Here is a 15524-nt window from a genome sequence, read left to right as displayed (position 1 = left end):
AGTCAGGTTAGGAGAGGCAGTAGTCAGTGTGAGAATATTAATAGTCAGGTTAGGAGAGGCAGTAGTCAGTGTGAGAATGGTAATAGTCAGGTTAGGAGAGGCAGTAGTCAGTGTGAGAATGGTAATAGTCAGGTTAGGAGAGGCAGTAGTCAGTGTGAGAATGGTAATAGTCAGGTTAGGAGAGGCAGTAGTCAGTGTGAGAATGGTAATAGTCAGGTTAGGAGAGGCAGTAGTCAGTGTGAGAATATTAATAGTCAGGTTAGGAGAGGCAGTAGTCAGTGTGAGAATGGTAATAGTCAGGTTAGGAGAGGCAGTAGTCAGTGTGAGAATGGTAATAGTCAGGTTAGGAGAGGCAGTAGTCAGTGTGAGAATGGTAATAGTCAGGTTAGGAGAGGCAGTAGTCAGTGTGAGAATGGTAATAGTCAGGTTAGGAGAGGCAGTAGTCAGTGTGAGAATGGTAATAGTCAGGTTAGGAGAGGCAGTAGTCAGTGTGAGAATGGTAATAGTCAGGTTAGGAGAGGCAGTAGTCAGTGTGAGAATGGTAATAGTCAGGTTAGGAGAGGCAGTAGTCAGTGTGAGAATATTAATAGTCAGGTTAGGAGAGGCAGTAGTCAGTGTGAGAATGGTAATAGTCAGGTTAGGAGAGGCAGTAGTCAGTGTGAGAATGGTAATAGTCAGGTTAGGAGAGGCAGTAGTCAGTGTGAGAATGGTAATAGTCAGGTTAGGAGAGGCAGTAGTCAGTGTGAGAATGATAATAGTCAGGTTAGGAGAGGCAGTAGTCAGTGTGAGAATGATAATAGTCAGGTTAGGAGAGGCAGTAGTCAGTGTGCGAATGGTAATAGTCAGGTTAGGAGAGGCAGTAGTCAGTGTGAGAATGTTAATAGTCAGGTTAGGAGAGGCAGTAGTCAGTGTGAGAATGATAATAGTCAGGTTAGGAGAGGCAGTAGTCAGTGTGAGAATGTTAATAGTCAGGTTAGGAGAGGCAGTAGTCAGTGTGAGAATGATAATAGTCAGGTTAGGAGAGGCAGTAGTCAGTGTGAGAATGTTAATCGTCAGGTTAGGAGAGGCAGTAGTCAGTGTGAGAATGGTAATAGTCAGGTTAGGAGAGGCAGTAGTCATTGTGAGAATGGTAATAGTCAGGTTAGGAGAGGCAGTAGTCAGTGTGAGAATGTTAATCGTCAGGTTAGGAGAGGCAGTAGTCAGTGTGAGAATGGTAATAGTCAGGTTAGGAGAGGCAGTAGTCATTGTGAGAATGGTAATAGTCAGGTTAGGAGAGGCAGTAGTCAGTGTGAGAATGGTAATAGTCAGGTTAAGAGAGGCAGTAGTCATTGTGAGAATGGTAATAGTCAGGTTAGGAGAGGCAGTAGTCAGTGTGAGAATGGTAATAGTCAGGTTAGGAGAGGCAGTAGTCAGTGTGAGAATGTTAATCGTCAGGTTAGGAGAGGCAGTAGTCAGTGTGAGAATGGTAATAGTCAGGTTAGGAGAGGCAGTAGTCATTGTGAGAATGGTAATAGTCAGGTTAGGAGAGGCAGTAGTCAGTGTGAGAATGGTAATAGTCAGGTTAAGAGAGGCAGTAGTCATTGTGAGAATGGTAATAGTCAGGTTAGGAGAGGCAGTAGTCAGTGTGAGAATGGTAATAGTCAGGTTAGGAGAGGCAGTAGTCAGTGTGAGAATGGTAATAGTCAGGTTAGGAGAGGCAGTAGTCAGTGTGAGAATGGTAATAGTCAGGTTAAGAGAGGCAGTAGTCATTGTGAGAATGGTAATAGTCAGGTTAGGAGAGGCAGTAGTCAGTGTGAGAATGGTAATAGTCAGGTTAAGAGAGGCAGTAGTCATTGTGAGAATGGTAATAGTCAGGTTAGGAGAGGCAGTCGTCAGTGTGAGAATGGTAATAGTCAGGTTAGGAGAGGCAGTAGTCAGTGTGAGAATGGTAATAGTCAGGTTCGGAGAGGCAGTAGTCAGTGTGAGAATGGTAATAGTCAGGTTAGGAGAGGCAGTAGTCAGTGTGAGAATGATAATAGTCAGGTTAGGAGAGGCAGTAGTCAGTGTGAGAATGGTAATAGTCAGGTTAGGAGAGGCAGTAGTCAGTGTGAGAATGATAATAGTCAGGTTAGGAGAGGCAGTAGTCAGTGTGAGAATGATAATAGTCAGGTTAGGAGAGGCAGTAGTCAGTGTGAGAATGGTAATAGTCAGGTTAGGAGAGGCAGTAGTCAGTGTGAGAATGGTAATAGTCAGGTTAGGAGAGGCAGTAGTCAGTGTGAGAATGATAATAGTCAGGTTAGGAGAGGCAGTAGTCAGTGTGAGAATGATAATAGTCAGGTTAGGAGAGGCAGTAGTCAGTGTGAGAATGATAATAGTCAGGTTAGGAGAGGCAGTAGTCAGTGTGAGAATGATAATAGTCAGGTTAGGAGAGGCAGTAGTCAGTGTGAGAATGGTAATAGTCAGGTTAGGAGAGGCAGTAGTCAGTGTGAGAATGATAATAGTCAGGTTAGGAGAGGCAGTAGTCAGTGTGAGAATGGTAATAGTCAGCTTAGGAGAGGCAGTAGTCAGTGTGAGAATGATAATAGTCAGGTTAGGAGAGGCAGTAGTCAGTGTGAGAATGGTAATAGTCAGGTTAAGAGAGGCAGTAGTCATTGTGAGAATGGTAATAGTCAGGTTAGGAGAGGCAGTAGTCAGTGTGAGAATGGTAATAGTCAGGTTAGGAGAGGCAGTAGTCAGTGTGAGAATGGTTATAGTCAGGTTAGGAGAGTCAGTAGTCAGTGTGAGAATGGTAATAGTCAGGTTAGGAGAGGCAGTAGTCAGTGTGAGAATGGTAATAGTCAGGTTAGGAGAGGCAGTAGTCAGTGTGAGAATGGTAATAGTCAGGTTAGGAGAGGCAGTTGTCAGTGTGAGAATGATAATAGTCAGGTTAGGAGAGGCAGTAGTCAGTGTGAGAATGATAATAGTCAGGTTAGGAGAGGCAGTAGTCAGTGTGAGAATGATAATAGTCAGGTTAGGAGAGGCAGTAGTCAGTGTGAGAATGATAATAGTCAGGTTAGGAGAGGCAGTAGTCAGTATGAGAATGGTAATAGTCAGGTTAGGAGAGGCAGTAGTCAGTGTGAGAATGATAATAGTCAGGTTAGGAGAGGCAGTAGTCAGTGTGAGAATGGTAATAGTCAGGTTAGGAGAGGCAGTAGTCAGTGTGAGAATGATAATAGTCAGGTTAGGAGAGGCAGTAGTCAGTGTGAGAATGGTAATAGTCAGGTTAAGAGAGGCAGTAGTCATTGTGAGAATGGTAATAGTCAGATTAGGAGAGGCAGTAGTCAGTGTGAGAATGGTAATAGTCAGGTTAGGAGAGGCAGTAGTCAGTGTGAGAATGGTTATAGTCAGGTTAGGAGAGGCAGTAGTCAGTGTGAGAATGGTAATAGTCAGGTTAGGAGAGGCAGTAGTCAGTGTGAGAATGGTAATAGTCAGGTTAAGAGAGGCAGTAGTCATTGTGAGAATGGTAATAGTCAGGTTAGGAGAGGCAGTAGTCAGTGTGAGAATGGTAATAGTCAGGTTAGGAGAGGCAGTAGTCAGTGTGAGAATGTTAATCGTCAGGTTAGGAGAGGCAGTAGTCAGTGTGAGAATGGTAATAATCAGGTTAGGAGAGGCAGTAGTCATTGTGAGAATGGTAATAGTCAGGTTAGGAGAGGCAGTAGTCAGTGTGAGAATGGTAATAGTCAGGTTAAGAGAGGCAGTAGTCATTGTGAGAATGGTAATAGTCAGGTTAGGAGAGGCAGTAGTCAGTGTGAGAATGGTAATAGTCAGGTTAGGAGAGGCAGTAGTCAGTGTGAGAATGGTAATAGTCAGGTTAGGAGAGGCAGTAGTCAGTGTGAGAATGGTAATAGTCAGGTTAGGAGAGGCAGTAGTCAGTGTGAGAATGGTCATAGTCAGGTTAGGAGAGGCAGTAGTCCTTGTGAGAATGGTAATAGTCAGGTTAGGAGAGGCAGTAGTCAGTGTGAGAATGGTAATAGTCAGGTTAGGAGAGGCAGTAGTCAGTGTGAGAATGGTAATAGTCAGGTTAGGAGAGGCAGTAGTCAGTGTGAGAATGGTAATAGTCAGGTTAAGAGAGGCAGTAGTCATTGTGAGAATGGTAATAGTCAGGTTAGGAGAGGCAGTAGTCAGTGTGAGAATGGTAATAGTCAGGTTAAGAGAGGCAGTAGTCATTGTGAGAATGGTAATAGTCAGGTTAGGAGAGGCAGTCGTCAGTGTGAGAATGGTAATAGTCAGGTTAGGAGAGGCAGTAGTCAGTGTGAGAATGGTAATAGTCAGGTTCGGAGAGGCAGTAGTCAGTGTGAGAATGGTAATAGTCAGGTTAGGAGAGGCAGTAGTCAGTGTGAGAATGATAATAGTCAGGTTAGGAGAGGCAGTAGTCAGTGTGAGAATGGTAATAGTCAGGTTAGGAGAGGCAGTAGTCAGTGTGAGAATGATAATAGTCAGGTTAGGAGAGGCAGTAGTCAGTGTGAGAATGATAATAGTCAGGTTAGGAGAGGCAGTAGTCAGTGTGAGAATGGTAATAGTCAGGTTAGGAGAGGCAGTAGTCAGTGTGAGAATGGTAATAGTCAGGTTAGGAGAGGCAGTAGTCAGTGTGAGAATGATAATAGTCAGGTTAGGAGAGGCAGTAGTCAGTGTGAGAATGATAATAGTCAGGTTAGGAGAGGCAGTAGTCAGTGTGAGAATGATAATAGTCAGGTTAGGAGAGGCAGTAGTCAGTGTGAGAATGATAATAGTCAGGTTAGGAGAGGCAGTAGTCAGTGTGAGAATGGTAATAGTCAGGTTAGGAGAGGCAGTAGTCAGTGTGAGAATGGTAATAGTCAGGTTAAGAGAGGCAGTAGTCATTGTGAGAATGGTAATAGTCAGGTTAGGAGAGGCAGTAGTCAGTGTGAGAATGGTAATAGTCAGGTTAGGAGAGGCAGTAGTCAGTGTGAGAATGGTTATAGTCAGGTTAGGAGAGTCAGTAGTCAGTGTGAGAATGGTAATAGTCAGGTTAGGAGAGGCAGTAGTCAGTGTGAGAATGGTAATAGTCAGGTTAGGAGAGGCAGTAGTCAGTGTGAGAATGGTAATAGTCAGGTTAGGAGAGGCAGTAGTCAGTGTGAGAATGATAATAGTCAGGTTAGGAGAGGCAGTAGTCAGTGTGAGAATGATAATAGTCAGGTTAGGAGAGGCAGTAGTCAGTGTGAGAATGATAATAGTCAGGTTAGGAGAGGCAGTAGTCAGTGTGAGAATGATAATAGTCAGGTTAGGAGAGGCAGTAGTCAGTGTGAGAATGGTAATAGTCAGGTTAGGAGAGGCAGTAGTCAGTGTGAGAATGATAATAGTCAGGTTAGGAGAGGCAGTAGTCAGTGTGAGAATGGTAATAGTCAGGTTAGGAGAGGCAGTAGTCAGTGTGAGAATGATAATAGTCAGGTTAGGAGAGGCAGTAGTCAGTGTGAGAATGGTAATAGTCAGGTTAAGAGAGGCAGTAGTCATTGTGAGAATGGTAATAGTCAGGTTAGGAGAGGCAGTAGTCAGTGTGAGAATGGTAATAGTCAGGTTAGGAGAGGCAGTAGTCAGTGTGAGAATGGTTATAGTCAGGTTAGGATAGGCAGTAGTCAGTGTGAGAATGGTAATAGTCAGGTTAGGAGAGGCAGTAGTCAGTGTGAGAATGGTAATAGTCAGGTTAAGAGAGGCAGTAGTCATTGTGAGAATGGTAATAGTCAGGTTAGGAGAGGCAGTAGTCAGTGTGAGAATGGTAATAGTCAGGTTAGGAGAGGCAGTAGTCAGTGTGAGAATGTTAATCGTCAGGTTAGGAGAGGCAGTAGTCAGTGTGAGAATGGTAATAGTCAGGTTAGGAGAGGCAGTAGTCATTGTGAGAATGGTAATAGTCAGGTTAGGAGAGGCAGTAGTCAGTGTGAGAATGGTAATAGTCAGGTTAGGAGAGGCAGTAGTCAGTGTGAGAATGATAATAGTCAGGTTAGGAGAGGCAGTAGTCAGTGTGAGAATGATAATAGTCAGGTTAGGAGAGGCAGTAGTCAGTGTGAGAATGATAATAGTCAGGTTAGGAGAGGCAGTAGTCAGTGTGAGAATGATAATAGTCAGGTTAGGAGAGGCAGTAGTCAGTGTGAGAATGGTAATAGTCAGGTTAGGAGAGGCAGTAGTCAGTGTGAGAATGATAATAGTCAGGTTAGGAGAGGCAGTAGTCAGTGTGAGAATGGTAATAGTCAGGTTAGGAGAGGCAGTAGTCAGTGTGAGAATGATAATAGTCAGGTTAGGAGAGGCAGTAGTCAGTGTGAGAATGGTAATAGTCAGGTTAAGAGAGGCAGTAGTCATTGTGAGAATGGTAATAGTCAGGTTAGGAGAGGCAGTAGTCAGTGTGAGAATGGTAATAGTCAGGTTAGGAGAGGCAGTAGTCAGTGTGAGAATGGTTATAGTCAGGTTAGGAGAGTCAGTAGTCAGTGTGAGAATGGTAATAGTCAGGTTAGGAGAGGCAGTAGTCAGTGTGAGAATGGTAATAGTCAGGTTAGGAGAGGCAGTAGTCAGTGTGAGAATGGTAATAGTCAGGTTAGGAGAGGCAGTAGTCAGTGTGAGAATGATAATAGTCAGGTTAGGAGAGGCAGTAGTCAGTGTGAGAATGATAATAGTCAGGTTAGGAGAGGCAGTAGTCAGTGTGAGAATGATAATAGTCAGGTTAGGAGAGGCAGTAGTCAGTGTGAGAATGATAATAGTCAGGTTAGGAGAGGCAGTAGTCAGTGTGAGAATGGTAATAGTCAGGTTAGGAGAGGCAGTAGTCAGTGTGAGAATGATAATAGTCAGGTTAGGAGAGGCAGTAGTCAGTGTGAGAATGGTAATAGTCAGGTTAGGAGAGGCAGTAGTCAGTGTGAGAATGATAATAGTCAGGTTAGGAGAGGCAGTAGTCAGTGTGAGAATGGTAATAGTCAGGTTAAGAGAGGCAGTAGTCATTGTGAGAATGGTAATAGTCAGGTTAGGAGAGGCAGTAGTCAGTGTGAGAATGGTAATAGTCAGGTTAGGAGAGGCAGTAGTCAGTGTGAGAATGGTTATAGTCAGGTTAGGAGAGGCAGTAGTCAGTGTGAGAATGGTAATAGTCGGGTTAGGAGAGGCAGTAGTCAGTGTGAGAATGATAATAGTCAGGTTAGGAGAGGCAGTAGTCAGTGTAAGAATGGTAATAGTCAGGTTAGGAGAGGCAGTAGTCAGTGTGAGAATGGTAATAGTCAGGTTAGGAGAGGCAGTAGTCAGTGTGAGAATGGTAATAGTCAGGTTAGGAGAGGCAGTAGTCAGTGTGAGAATGGCAATAGTCAGGTTAGGAGAGGCAGTAGTCATTGTGAGAATGGTAATAGTCAGGTTAGGAGAGGCAGTAGTCAGTGTGAGAATGGTAATAGTCAGGTTAGGAGAGGCAGTAGTCAGTGTGAGAATGGCAATAGTCAGGTTAGGAGAGGCAGTAGTCATTGTGAGAATGGTAATAGTCAGGTTAGGAGAGGCAGTAGTCAGTGTGAGAATGGTAATAGTCAGGTTAGGAGAGGCAGTAGTCAGTGTGAGAATATTAATAGTCAGGTTAGGAGAGGCAGTAGTCAGTGTGAGAATGGTAATAGTCAGGTTAGGAGAGGCAGTAGTCAGTGTGAGAATTGTAATAGTCAGGTTAGGAGAGGCAGTAGTCAGTGTGAGAATGGTAATAGTCAGGTTAGGAGAGGCAGTAGTCAGTGTGAGAATGGTATTGTCAGGTTAGGAGAGGCAGTAGTCAGTGTGCGAATGGTAATAGTGAGGTTTGGAGAGGCAGTAGTCAGTGTGAGAATGGTAATAGTCAGGTTAAGAGAGGCAGTAGTCATTGTGAGAATGGTAATAGTCAGGTTAGGAGAGGCAGTAGTCAGTGTGAGAATGGTAATAGTCAGGTTAGGAGAGGCAGTAGTCAGTGTGAGAATGGTTATAGTCAGGTTAGGAGAGGCAGTAGTCAGTGTGAGAATGGTAATAGTCAGGTTAGGAGAGGCAGTAGTCAGTGTGAGAATGGTAATAGTCAGGTTAGGAGAGGCAGTAGTCAGTGTAAGAATGGTAATAGTCAGGTTAAGAGAGGCAGTAGTCATTGTGAGAATGGTAATAGTCAGGTTAGGAGAGGCAGTAGTCAGTGTGAGAATGGTAATAGTCAGGTTAGGAGAGGCAGTAGTCAGTGTGAGAATGGTAATAGTCAGGTTAGGAGAGGTAGTAGTCAGTGTGAGAATGGTTATAGTCAGGTTAGGAGAGGCAGTAGTCAGTGTGAGAATGGTAATAGTCAGGTTAGGAGAGGCAGTAGTCAGTGTGAGAATGGTAATAGTCAGGTTAGGAGAGGCAGTAGTCAGTGTAAGAATGGTAATAGTCAGGTTAGGAGAGGCAGTAGTCAGTGTGAGAATGGTAATAGTCAGGTTAGGAGAGGCTGTAGTCAGTGTGAGAATGGTAATAGTCAGGTTAGGAGAGGCAGTAGTCAGTGTGAGAATGGTAATAGTCAGGTTAGGAGAGGCAGTAGTCAGTGTAAGAATGGTAATAGTCAGGTTAGGAGAGGCAGTAGTCAGTGTGAGAATGGTAATAGTCAGGTTAGGAGAGGCAGTAGTCAGTGTGAGAATGGTAATAGTCAGGTTAGGAGAGGCAGTAGTCAGTGTGAGAATGGCAATAGTCAGGTTAGGAGAGGCAGTAGTCATTGTGAGAATGGTAATAGTCAGGTTAGGAGAGGCAGTAGTCAGTGTGAGAATGGTAATAGTCAGGTTAGGAGAGGCAGTAGTCAGTGTGAGAATATTAATAGTCAGGTTAGGAGAGGCAGTAGTCAGTGTGAGAATGGTAATAGTCAGGTTAGGAGAGGCAGTAGTCAGTGTGAGAATATTAATAGTCAGGTTAGGAGAGGCAGTAGTCAGTGTGAGAATGGTAATAGTCAGGTTAGGAGAGGCAGTAGTCAGTGTGAGAATATTAATAGTCAGGTTAGGAGAGGCAGTAGTCAGTGTGAGAATGGTAATAGTCAGGTTAGGAGAGGCAGTAGTCAGTGTGAGAATATTAATAGTCAGGTTCGGAGAGGCAGTAGTCAGTGTGAGAATGGTAATATTCAGGTTAGGAGAGGCAGTAGTCAGTGTGAGAATGATAATAGTCAGGTTAGGAGAGGCAGTAGTCAGTGTGAGAATGATAATAGTCAGGTTAGTAGAGGCAGTAGTCAGTGTGAGAATGATAATAGTCAGGTTAGGAGAGGCAGTAGTCAGTGTGAGAATGGTAATATTCAGGTTAGGAGAGGCAGTAGTCAGTGTGAGAATGGTAATAGTCAGGTTGGGAGAGGCAGTAGTCATTGTGAGAATTGTAATAGTCAGGTTAGGAGAGGCAGTAGTCAGTGTGAGAATGATAATAGTCAGGTTAGGAGAGGCAGTAGTCAGTGTGAGAATAATAATAGTCAGGTTAGGAGAGGCAGTAGTCAGTGTGAGAATATTAATAGTCAGGTTTGGAGAGGCAGTAGTCAGTGTGAGAATGATAATAGTCAGGTTAGGAGAGGCAGTAGTCAGTGTGAGAATGATAATAGTCAGGTTAGGAGAGGCAGTAGTCAGTGTGAGAATGATAATAGTCAGGTTAGGAGAGGCAGTAGTCAGTGTGAGAATGGTAATATTCAGGTTAGGAGAGGCAGTAGTCAGTGTGAGAATGGTAATAGTCAGGTTGGGAGAGGCAGTAGTCAGTGTGAGAATTGTAATAGTCAGGTTAGGAGAGGCAGTAGTCAGTGTGAGAATGATAATAGTCAGGTTAGGAGAGGCAGTAGTCAGTGTGAGAATATTAATAGTCAGGTTAGGAGAGGCAGTAGTCAGTGTGAGAATGGTAATATTCAGGTTAGGAGAGGCAGTAGTCAGTGTGAGAATGGTAATAGTCAGGTTGGGAGAGGCAGTAGTCAGTGTGAGAATTGTAATAGTCAGGTTAGGAGAGGCAGTAGTCAGTGTGAGAATGATAATAGTCAGGTTAGGAGAGGCAGTAGTCAGTGTGAGAATATTAATAGTCAGGTTAGGAGAGGCAGTAGTCAGTGTGAGAATGGTAATATTCAGGTTAGGAGAGGCAGTAGTCAGTGTGAGAATGGTAATAGTCAGGTTGGGAGAGGCAGTAGTCAGTGTGAAAATTGTAATAGTCAGGTTAGGAGAGGCAGTAGTCAGTGTGAGAATATTAATAGTCAGGTTAGGAGAGGCAGTAGTCAGTGTGAGAATGATAATAGTCAGGTTGGGAGAGGCAGTAGTCAGTGTGAGAATGGCTATAGTCAGGTTAGGAGAGGCAGTAGTCAGTGTGAGAATATTAATAGTCAGGTTAGGAGAGGCAGTAGTCAGTGTGAGAATGATAATAGTCAGGTTGGGAGAGGCAGTAGTCAGTGTGAGAATGATAATAGTCAGGTTAGGAGAGGCAGTAGTCAGTGTGAGAATGGTAATAGTCAGGTTAGGAGAGGCAGTAGTCAGTGTGAGAATGATAATAGTCAAGTTGGGAGAGGCAGTAGTCAGTGTGAGAATGGTAATAGTCAGGTTAGGAGAGGCAGTAGTCAGTGTGAGAATGGTAATAGTCAGGTTAGGAGAGGCAGTAGTCAGTGTGAGAATGATAATAGTCAGGTTGGGAGAGGCAGTAGTCAGTGTGAGAATGGCTATAGTCAGGTTAGGAGAGGCAGTAGTCAGTGTGAGAATATTAATAGTCAGGTTAGGAGAGGCAGTAGTCAGTGTGAGAATGATAATAGTCAGGTTGGGAGAGGCAGTAGTCAGTGTGAGAATGATAATAGTCAGGTTAGGAGAGGCAGTAGTCAGTGTGAGAATGGTAATAGTCAGGTTAGGAGAGGCAGTAGTCAGTGTGAGAATGGTAATAGTCAGGTTAGGAGACGCAGTAGTCAGTGTGAGAATGGCAATAGTCAGGTTAGGAGAGGCAGTAGTCAGTGTGAGAATGGTAATAGTCAGGTTAGGAGAGGCAGTCGTCAGTGTGAGAATGGTAATAGTCAGGTTAGGAGAGGCAGTAGTCAGTGTGAGAATGGTAATAGTCAGGTTAGGAGAGGCAGTAGTCAGTGTGAGAATGGTAATAGTCAGGTTAGGAGAGGCAGTAGTCAGTGTGAGAATGGCAATAGTCAGGTTAGGAGAGGCAGTAGTCAGTGTGAGAATGGTAATAGTCAGGTTAGGAGAGGCAGTAGTCAGTGTGAGAATGGTAATAGTCAGGTTGGGAGAGGCAGTAGTCAGTGTGAGAATAGTAATAGTCAGGTTAGGAGAGGCAGTAGTCAGTGTGAGATTGGTAATAGTCAGGTTAGGAGAGGCAGTAGTCAGTGTGAGAATGGTAATAGTCAGGTTAGGAGAGGCAGTAGTCAGTGTGAGAATGGTAATAGTCAGGTTAGGAGAGGCAGTAGTCAGTGTGAGAATGGCAATAGTCAGGTTAGGAGAGGCAGTAGTCAGTGTGAGAATGGTAATAGTCAGTTTAGGAGAGGCAGTAGTCAGTGTGAGAATGATAATAGTCAGGTTAGGAGAGGCAGTAGTCAGTGTGAGAATGGTAATAGTCAGGTTAGGAGAGGCAGTAGTCAGTGTGAGAATGGTAATAGTCAGGTTAGGAGAGGCAGTAGTCAGTGTGAGAATGGTAATAGTCAGGTTAGGAGAGGCAGTAGTCAGTGTGAGAATGGCATTAGTCAGGTTAGGAGAGGCAGTAGTCAGTGTGAGAATGGTAATAGTCAGGTTAGGAGAGGCAGTAGTCAGTGTGAGAATAGTAATAGTCAGGTTAGGAGAGGCAGTAGTCAGTGTGAGAATGGTAATAGTCGGGTTAGGAGAGGCAGTAGTCAGTGTGAGAATGGTAATAGTCAGGTTAGGAGAGGCAGTAGTCAGTGTGAGAATGGCAATAGTCGGGTTAGGATAGGCAGTAGTCAGTGTGAGAATGATAATAGTCAGGTTAGGAGAGGCAGTAGTCAGTGTGAGAATGATAATTGTCAGGTTAGGAGAGGCAGTAGTCTGTGTGAGAATGGTAATAGTCAGGTTAGGAGAGGCAGTAGTCAGTGTGAGAATGATAATTGTCAGGTTAGGAGAGGCAGTAGTCTGTGTGAGAATGGTAATAGTCAGGTTAGGAGAGGCAGTAGTCAGTGTGAGAATGATAATTGTCAGGTTAGGAGAGGCAGTAGTCAGTGTGAGAATGATAATAGTCAGGTTAGGAGAAGCAGTCGTCAGGGTGAGAATGGTAATAGTCAGGTTAGGAGAAGCAGTCGTCAGGGTGAGAATGGTAATAGTCAGGTTAGGAGAGGCAGTAGTCAGTGTGAGAATATTAATAGTCAGGTTAGGAGAGGCAGTAGTCAGTGTGAGAATGGTAATAGTCAGGTTAGGAGAGGCAGTAGTCAGTGTGAGAATGGTAATAGTCAGGTTAGGAGAGGCAGTAGTCAGTGTGAGAATGGCAATAGTCAGGTTAGGAGAGGCAGTAGTCAGTGTGAGAATGGTAATAGTCAGGTTAGGAGAGGCAGTAGTCAGTGTGAGAATATTAATAGTCAGGTTAGGAGAGGCAGTAGTCAGTGTGAGAATGGTAATAGTCAGGTTAGGAGAGGCAGTAGTCAGTGTGAGAATGGTAATAGTCAGGTTAGGAGAGGCAGTAGTCAGTGTGAGAATGGTAATAGTCAGGTTAGGAGAGGCAGTAGTCAGTGTGAGAATGGTAATAGTCAGGTTAGGAGAGGCAGTAGTCAGTGTGAGAATGGTAATAGTCAGGTTAGGAGAGGCAGTAGTCAGTGTGAGAATGGTAATAGTCAGGTTAGGAGAGGCAGTAGTCAGTGTGAGAATGGTAATAGTCAGGTTAGGAGAGGCAGTAGTCAGTGTGAGAATATTAATAGTCAGGTTAGGAGAGGCAGTAGTCAGTGTGAGAATGGTAATAGTCAGGTTAGGAGAGGCAGTAGTCAGTGTGAGAATGATAATAGTCAGGTTAGGAGAGGCAGTAGTCAGTGTGAGAATGGTAATAGTCAGGTTAGGAGAGGCAGTAGTCAGTGTGAGAATGTTAATAGTCAGGTTAGGAGAGGCAGTAGTCAGTGTGAGAATGATAATAGTCAGGTTAGGAGAGGCAGTAGTCAGTGTGAGAATGTTAATAGTCAGGTTAGGAGAGGCAGTAGTCAGTGTGAGAATGATAATAGTCAGGTTAGGAGAGGCAGTAGTCAGTGTGAGAATGTTAATCGTCAGGTTAGGAGAGGCAGTAGTCAGTGTGAGAATGGTAATAGTCAGGTTAGGAGAGGCAGTAGTCATTGTGAGAATGGTAATAGTCAGGTTAGGAGAGGCAGTAGTCAGTGTGAGAATGTTAATCGTCAGGTTAGGAGAGGCAGTAGTCAGTGTGAGAATGGTAATAGTCAGGTTAGGAGAGGCAGTAGTCATTGTGAGAATGGTAATAGTCAGGTTAGGAGAGGCAGTAGTCAGTGTGAGAATGGTAATAGTCAGGTTAAGAGAGGCAGTAGTCATTGTGAGAATGGTAATAGTCAGGTTAGGAGAGGCAGTAGTCAGTGTGAGAATGGTAATAGTCAGGTTAGGAGAGGCAGTAGTCAGTGTGAGAATGTTAATCGTCAGGTTAGGAGAGGCAGTAGTCAGTGTGAGAATGGTAATAGTCAGGTTAGGAGAGGCAGTAGTCATTGTGAGAATGGTAATAGTCAGGTTAGGAGAGGCAGTAGTCAGTGTGAGAATGGTAACAGTCAGGTTAAGAGAGGCAGTAGTCATTGTGAGAATGGTAATAGTCAGGTTAGGAGAGGCAGTAGTCAGTGTGAGAATGGTAATAGTCAGGTTAGGAGAGGCAGTAGTCAGTGTGAGAATGGTAATAGTCAGGTTAGGAGAGGCAGTCGTCAGTGTGAGAATGGTAATAGTCAGGTTAAGAGAGGCAGTAGTCATTGTGAGAATGGTAATAGTCAGGTTAGGAGAGGCAGTAGTCAGTGTGAGAATGGTAATAGTCAGGTTAAGAGAGGCAGTAGTCATTGTGAGAATGGTAATAGTCAGGTTAGGAGAGGCAGTCGTCAGTGTGAGAATGGTAATAGTCAGGTTAGGAGAGGCAGTAGTCAGTGTGAGAATGGTAATAGTCAGGTTCGGAGAGGCAGTAGTCAGTGTGAGAATGGTAATAGTCAGGTTAGGAGAGGCAGTAGTCAGTGTGAGAATGATAATAGTCAGGTTAGGAGAGGCAGTAGTCAGTGTGAGAATGATAATTGTCAGGTTAGGAGAGGCAGTAGTCTGTGTGAGAATGGTAATAGTCAGGTTAGGAGAGGCAGTAGTCAGTGTGAGAATGATAATTGTCAGGTTAGGAGAGGCAGTAGTCAGTGTGAGAATGATAATAGTCAGGTTAGGAGAAGCAGTCGTCAGGGTGAGAATGGTAATAGTCAGGTTAGGAGAAGCAGTCGTCAGGGTGAGAATGGTAATAGTCAGGTTAGGAGAGGCAGTAGTCAGTGTGAGAATATTAATAGTCAGGTTAGGAGAGGCAGTAGTCAGTGTGAGAATGGTAATAGTCAGGTTAGGAGAGGCAGTAGTCAGTGTGAGAATGGTAATAGTCAGGTTAGGAGAGGCAGTAGTCAGTGTGAGAATGGCAATAGTCAGGTTAGGAGAGGCAGTAGTCAGTGTGAGAATGGTAATAGTCAGGTTAGGAGAGGCAGAAGTCAGTGTGAGAATATTAATAGTCAGGTTAGGAGAGGCAGTAGTCAGTGTGAGAATGGTAATAGTCAGGTTAGGAGAGGCAGTAGTCAGTGTGAGAATGGTAATAGTCAGGTTAGGAGAGGCAGTAGTCACTGTGAGAATGGTAATAGTCAGGTTAGGAGAGGCAGTAGTCAGTGTGAGAATGGTAATAGTCAGGTTAGGAGAGGCAGTAGTCAGTGTGAGAATGGTAATAGTCAGGTTAGGAGAGGCAGTAGTCAGTGTGAGAATGGTAATAGTCAGGTTAGGAGAGGCAGTAGTCAGTGTGAGAATGGTAATAGTCAGGTTAGGAGAGGCAGTAGTCAGTGTGAGAATATTAATAGTCAGGTTAGGAGAGGCAGTAGTCAGTGTGAGAATGGTAATAGTCAGGTTAGGAGAGGCAGTAGTCAGTGTGAGAATGGTAATAGTCAGGTTAGGAGAGGCAGTAGTCAGTGTGAGAATGGTAATAGTCAGGTTAGGAGAGGCAGTAGTCAGTGTGAGAATGATAATAGTCAGGTTAGGAGAGGCAGTAGTCAGTGTGAGAATGATAATAGTCAGGTTAGGAGAGGCAGTAGTCAGTGTGAGAATGGTAATAGTCAGGTTAGGAGAGGCAGTAGTCAGTGTGAGAATGTTAATAGTCAGGTTAGGAGAGGCAGTAGTCAGTGTGAGAATGATAATAGTCAGGTTAGGAGAGGCAGTAGTCAGTGTGAGAATGTTAATAGTCAGGTTAGGAGAGGCAGTAGTCAGTGTGAGAATGATAATAGTCAGGTTAGGAGAGGCAGTAGTCAGTGTGAGAATGTTAATCGTCAGGTTAGGAGAGGCAGTAGTCAGTGTGAGAATGGTAATAGTCAGGTTAGGAGAGGCAGTAGTCATTGTGAGAATGGTAATAGTCAGGTTAGGAGAGGCAGTAGTCAG

The sequence above is a fragment of the Heterodontus francisci genome, chromosome 8, assembly GCF_036365525.1.
Source record: "Heterodontus francisci isolate sHetFra1 chromosome 8, sHetFra1.hap1, whole genome shotgun sequence".
NCBI classification, from domain to species: domain Eukaryota; kingdom Metazoa; phylum Chordata; class Chondrichthyes; order Heterodontiformes; family Heterodontidae; genus Heterodontus; species Heterodontus francisci.
The sequence above is the reverse complement of the archived record's forward strand: the minus strand, read 5'-3'. Positions refer to the sequence as shown.